Source organism: Ochotona curzoniae, unplaced genomic scaffold (genome assembly GCF_017591425.1).
Source record: "Ochotona curzoniae isolate NIBS_2020 unplaced genomic scaffold, NIBS_Ocur_1.0 contig_4148, whole genome shotgun sequence".
Lineage (NCBI taxonomy): Eukaryota > Metazoa > Chordata > Mammalia > Lagomorpha > Ochotonidae > Ochotona > Ochotona curzoniae.
This window is the reverse complement of record NW_024466146.1, coordinates 6,024,716-6,030,715: the sequence shown is the minus strand read 5'-3', so window position 1 is coordinate 6,030,715 and position 6,000 is coordinate 6,024,716.

Below are 6,000 nucleotides of genomic sequence, written 5' to 3'. Positions count from 1 at the left end.
AACATTTATATTTCTAAGAAAAGGTTTATCTTTTTAAGAAAGAATTTCATATTTAGAAGGAAAAAAAATGCTACCACATCATTTCAGAGTTAAACAGGATATTCATGTGTTTGCTATAAAAGTCTCAGGCATTGTCCTTGCTCCATTGAAGTCCCTACAATTCTAGGTTGAGATATGTTGGCTGACAATACAAAAGAGATGCAACAAATCATGCACTGCCATAAATAAAACCCAATGTCTCATTCCATTGACCCATTCATCTTCCAAAACGTAAGGATGTGGCTGGAAATCCCTTTCACTATTTCCTTTCACTAAAAGGCTACATGCCACCTCCCACTTGCTTCATGATAACCACCATTTTCCTCCATTTCTCAACTTCTCTCTCCAATCTCTCACCATTAGCCACTAGGTGTGTCCTGAGTCCTTAATCTGAGAGGCCTGCTTGCTGTGTTCTTGCTCTACCTACCAAACATTTTATCCTCCCTCTTTCCTCCCTTCCCCTTACTCCCACGATTACACATTGTCTGTATCAGCCAGTCAGTCTTCTGTGTTATTTTTACCTTTGTTCAGTCTTCTCCAGGTCATCAGGAACAGGAAAAAGCTAACAATACCAGGACCAGTGGGTGCCATGTAGTATCAAGGCACAGTGGGTTAAGCTGCTACTGCAAATACTTGCATCTCATATTGGAGTGCTTGGTTGGAGTCTAGGCTACTCTGCTTTCAATTCAGCTACCTGCTGCATCCTGGGCATCATGAGAGGGAGCAAATGATAGCTGAAATACTTGACTGAGTCCCTGCCACCCACAGGGGAAACCTGAGTGGAGTTTCAGGCTCCTGGTTTCAGCCTGACCCAACCCTGATCATTGTGGGCATTTGGTAAGTGAATTAGTGGTTGGAAGATATCTTTCCTCCCACCCCCTTTTTAAGTAAATAAATAAACATTGAAAAAGAAACTATTTAATGTGGTGAGGAATGAATGGGAAAAATCAGTTGTCTGCATAGACACATGTGTATTTGAACATCCATATGGAGTACCTTATGTAGGAGAGTCATTGTTTGTTTTTTCTTTTTTTGACAATCTTTACATAGTTAATTAGGGTAAAAAGATTCAAGGGCTACAGGAAAGTGGATATGACTAGTACTTTTTCCACATTGTTTCCTTCATGTTTAAAGGGGGTATTAAGGGAGAAGACCCATCCAGTTTCCCACCCTCCCCAGGTCCTGGATGTAGGGCATGCTCTGAGGTTCTTGCTCAAGTGGTTTTGATATTTCAACAGTTATGAATCACTGCCAATATTGCCACTCCAAGCACTATGAGGTCTTTGAAAAATCCACTGATTGACACAGTCCATCATAGCTGAGATGATTGGTTGACCTGTTCTGTCTTCTCTCTTTTCTTGGTTGGAGTTCTGAGTCCAGCATTTAGATTAGGAAGATCTCCAAAGAAACTTCTTGTATGTGCTAGCAAGTACAGGGCCTGGCACAGTCCATCACCCTGATCAGCTGGTGGTTGCAATTGCTGGGCTGGTTCTGTTTTCACTCCCGACTTCCACTGGAACCAATGGGTGTTGCAGTCCAGGCTGGTTCTGCCCAGCACATACTTGGTCCTCACATAAACCAGTGGGAGCTGCAGCCTTGCTGGAGTGACCCGCAATAACCCCCAACAGGCCTGCCCCCTACCCTGGTTTGCCAGTAAGCGTAGCAGTAATCCAGTCTGTCCCACACCCCATTTCACCCCAGCCGCTGTCTTAGTTTTATGTCCTCCCGTGAAAGTGGAAACTCAAGAGGGATGAGCCTACTATATCCCTCCCAGGCCTCTCCCACTCCCAGATTCCAGCTGATGCTTTGGCTAAGCCCAAACAATCCTCACCCACTCTAATTTTGTTTGCACCAGTAGGAATAATCAGCCCAGCCCGGCTTTTCCCTGATCCAGGCCACATGAGGCCCACAGGTGTGGTAGCTCTGCCTAGTCTGGTCTGCCCCCATCCCAGCCTATGCTCCCCTCAGGAGTAGCTGTCCAGCAAAGGAACCCTCCCTTATTCCCCTGCCGGCTCTGTCCACTTCCTTCCGTGTTCTCACGCTGGTTGGGTGCTGCGGTCCCTTCTGGTACAGGCAATCTCACCTTGGCATTCCGTATTGTGCACTAGTCATTGTTGCAACCGAACCTGGCTCGACCCACACTGGTGCTTGGATTTGCCAGTGGACAGATTCAGCCTGGTCTTCTTCCAACCCCTGCCAATTGTATGCCAGTGGGAAACTTCTTGTGGCCTGCTCTGGGCTGCTTCCTATCATGTTTCTTGTACTTACCTGCCAGGTCTGTGTCCTAGAGAGGAGTTGCCCAGGCTCCTCCATCAGAACCTCTCCCAATGCCAGGTTTCATGCTTACCAGTGGGTCCATAAGCCAGCCCTACTCAGTCCACCTCCTGTCATAGCAGGAATGGTGGCTTTTCCTGACTGGCCTTCAACCCAATCTGGTTCTTGCTGTTGGATGTTCCAGCCCAGCCATGGTTTGTCCATACCCACATATGGCTCACACATGGCTCAGTAGGGGTTTGAGACCTTGTCTAGTCCATTGCATATCTGCCCTGGTCCTTCAGGACACCAGGGGGTGTTGGGGTCTGGCCCGGTTCGGTGCATCCAATCCCAGTCCACATTGTGCCAAGGGAGACTACAACCGTTTCCAGATCAGAATGCAGCCCCCATTCCAGGTCACACGCCCCTTGGCAGGAACCTCAACCCAGCTAGGGTTGTCCCCTTACCTCCCCAACTGGGCCTGTTCCCAGCCATAGTTCACTCACATGCCAGTGGATGCTCTGACTCAGCTTGGCACAGCCCCTCACCTGTCCCGACTTCTGCCTTAGACACTGTGACTTAGCGTCCTGGGCTCATGTGGACCAGTAGGTACAAGGGCCTAGCTCAGCATGACCTGTGCTCCTTCCTGGTTTCTAGTTTTGCTTGTGGGCTAAGGTTTGCTCAGTCCTGCCTGATCTACTCTGTTCCCTTACCAGTTGACACATTAGCCAGCTGTTGGAGCTACTTTTGCAGGACATGCCCCAAGCCATAGCTTCTGCATGACTGGTATTTGGTGCTCAGCATTGTTCAGTGATTACAAGTTTTACAAAGAAAGAGTTACTGCCAGTGGGAATCTTTACGAATGTTTCAGGTCCTAGAAGCACAATGGGTTCAACCTAGAGCTAATTAAGCAGCGACTCAAAGAACCAAATCCCCAGAGCTCCCCGGCCGGGTGACCAGAAGGCGGAGTCTGGCACCAAATGGTGCACTGGCCGCCTGGGAACAGCTCACCATGTGCACAGGGCGGCTGTCTGGGATCCAGGCATGAGACACCCCGTACTGAGACCCACCAGCAGCTGGGAGGCTGCTGGAAGTTTAAATTCCCAGGCCCAAGGTCGCGCCCCTCCCAAATCCCATTCACGGCCCAATGAAGGCGGCGGGTGGGTCCCAGACCTGCCCAGTCACGGAGACCTCCCCCCTCGGTGTACTCAAACCGAAGGGAGCAGCCCCCAGAACCCAGGCAGGTCCGGGAACAGCTCACCACGTGCACATGGCGGCTGTCTGAGATCCATGAGACACCCCGTCCTGAGACCCACCGAGAGTCATTGTTGAAAGAGGATTCATTGTTGGTTTAATTGCTTTCTATATTTTGAAAACTCTATCAACCCATTTAATTGGTAAATATTTATAAGCAGTAGAGAAATGTGACAGGGTCCTCCTCCTTGAGCTCATAATTGTCAAAAAGAGAATAAATCTAGAAAAGAAAAAAAAAAAACACATGACAGTGCTTAAATGATAAGCTGTGTGGAAAGGAAGAAACTTGTCATGAACTTGAGTCATATATTCTCAAGAGGATTGCTCTGGTTACTTGCAAAGTATGTTTTGTGGCAGAATAGCTTCTGTGAGTGCAACCATCAGTCTGATCCGCAGTCCTGCTCAGCCACAGCCACGTGGTTGTGCAAGTGGAGTTGGATGTTTTATATTGAGGCAGATAGATCAGTTTCCAACAGTGAGTAATCTTCAATGATTTTATTTGCTCTGGTTGCATAATTTGCACAGAACTTACTTTTCTTCTTGGTACCACGCTTAACATCACACACAAACAACAGTGACTTGACTCAGATGCCAAAATTACCCAATGAAAGATCTTTGCCAAATTAAATGATAGTGTTCCAATCTATGAAATTATCTACCAGTCATACCATCAGCAAAGCTGTAGACACCATGATATCAAAGCCCTCATGACATACGCCTACTGTTAATTACCACATAAGGGCTATTATTATTATTATCATATATAGTATTTATTAAAATACTGACAAAGACTGTGTCCTTAACCAAAACTTGACTCAATCTCTTCTGAGTTCTTTCTTTGACTAGGTCCACCATTTTCTCTTCATGTTTTTGCAGAACCCAGTTTCATCAAGAATCCTATTAGGTTAGTTTAGTTAATATCTCCCAAACCTAGCCTCTGACCACCATTGTATATCTTTGGCAACAATCCTCTCAAATTGTTTTACTGCAAATCCCTCACCTTTGAGCAAGAGCCTATCCTTTGCCTATAAATTCCCACTTGTTCTTGCAGGAGAAATTGAGTTCAGTCTATTTTCCCCACTCTAAGATCCCAAGGCAATGGTCTCCTTCCCTACCTCCATGAACCTCTTTGGCCTAAGTCTACCTTAACATCTTTAACAATTTGTCATGCATGATATTTTTCTTCAATAATATGATTTTCTTTAATCATCAGCATTGCTATACATTGTACCATGTGCTTCCAAATCCATTTTATCATTTGATTTTCATTGTCATTCCTGTTTTGCAAATTGGGAAGCAGGGCTTGGAGAAAGTGAATAACTTTTGAAAGATAACACAAGTAGTAATACAAACTACAAAAATGAATCTGGATGTATGTAGCCAGAGCTCCCTGAATGTGCTCCCCACAAACACTGTGTATTCAACAATTTCATAGATAGCACTATGATGAAAAGCAAACAAATGTCCTCATTTCTTTTTTCTTCTGTTATTCATTGCAGATGACCAGTCCATGGCAAAAGCCTGCTGCAGGTAGTGGAGAGCTCGTGTGGGAGCTTCCTGGGACAGTTCCTCCTTCAGCATTGTGTGCTCACAAGAATGCTTTCCATCCATCCACAGTTCTATCAAAGTCCCTGGATCCTTTATGATATGGATCTGTAGGGGAGGCAAAACCTCCTCACGCTGCAAAGGTCATGGGCATAACTGAGATGGGGTAAGGGGGCTCCTTCGAAAAGAATAATAATTGATGCCAAAATATGTTTACCCTTAAATTTCTTCTTTCAGAATCAATGACATCCGACCTTGTGTCATTAAGAATTAACTTCAGGCTCAGTGCAGTAGCCTAGTGGCTAAAGTCCTCACCTTGCACTCAACAGGTTCCTTTATGGACGCCAGTTCTAATCTCGGAGGCCCAACTTCCCATTCAGCTCTCTGCTTGTGATCTGGGAAAGCAGTCGAGGATGGCCCAAAGGCCTTGGGACCCTGCACCCATGTGGGAGACCAGGAAGAGGCTCGTGGCTTTGGATTGGCTAAACTCCAGCTATTGTGGTCGCTTAGGGTGTGAACCATCAGATGGAAGATCTTCTTCTCTGCCTGTCCTCCTCTCTGTATATCTGATTTTGCAATAAAAATAAATAAATCTTTTAAAAAAGAAAAGAAAAGGAAGCTCACATCCTGGGGCCAGCGCCATGGCATAGCAGGCTAAGCCTCTACCTGTGGTGTAGGCATCTCCTGCGGGGGAAAAAAATTAACCTTTTTTTTTTCATAGGCTAATTTTGCATGCATCAGAATCATAGTCTGCATGAATTCATGTAACTTAAAGGATATTTTTCTGGGGTCTTAAATCACTTAGCTTTCATACAACAGTCAAGCATCTGGATAACTACAATAATGATCAACAGGTGATATTTCATCATCATCTCAAATACTCACCTGATAATGATATTGACTCTATTG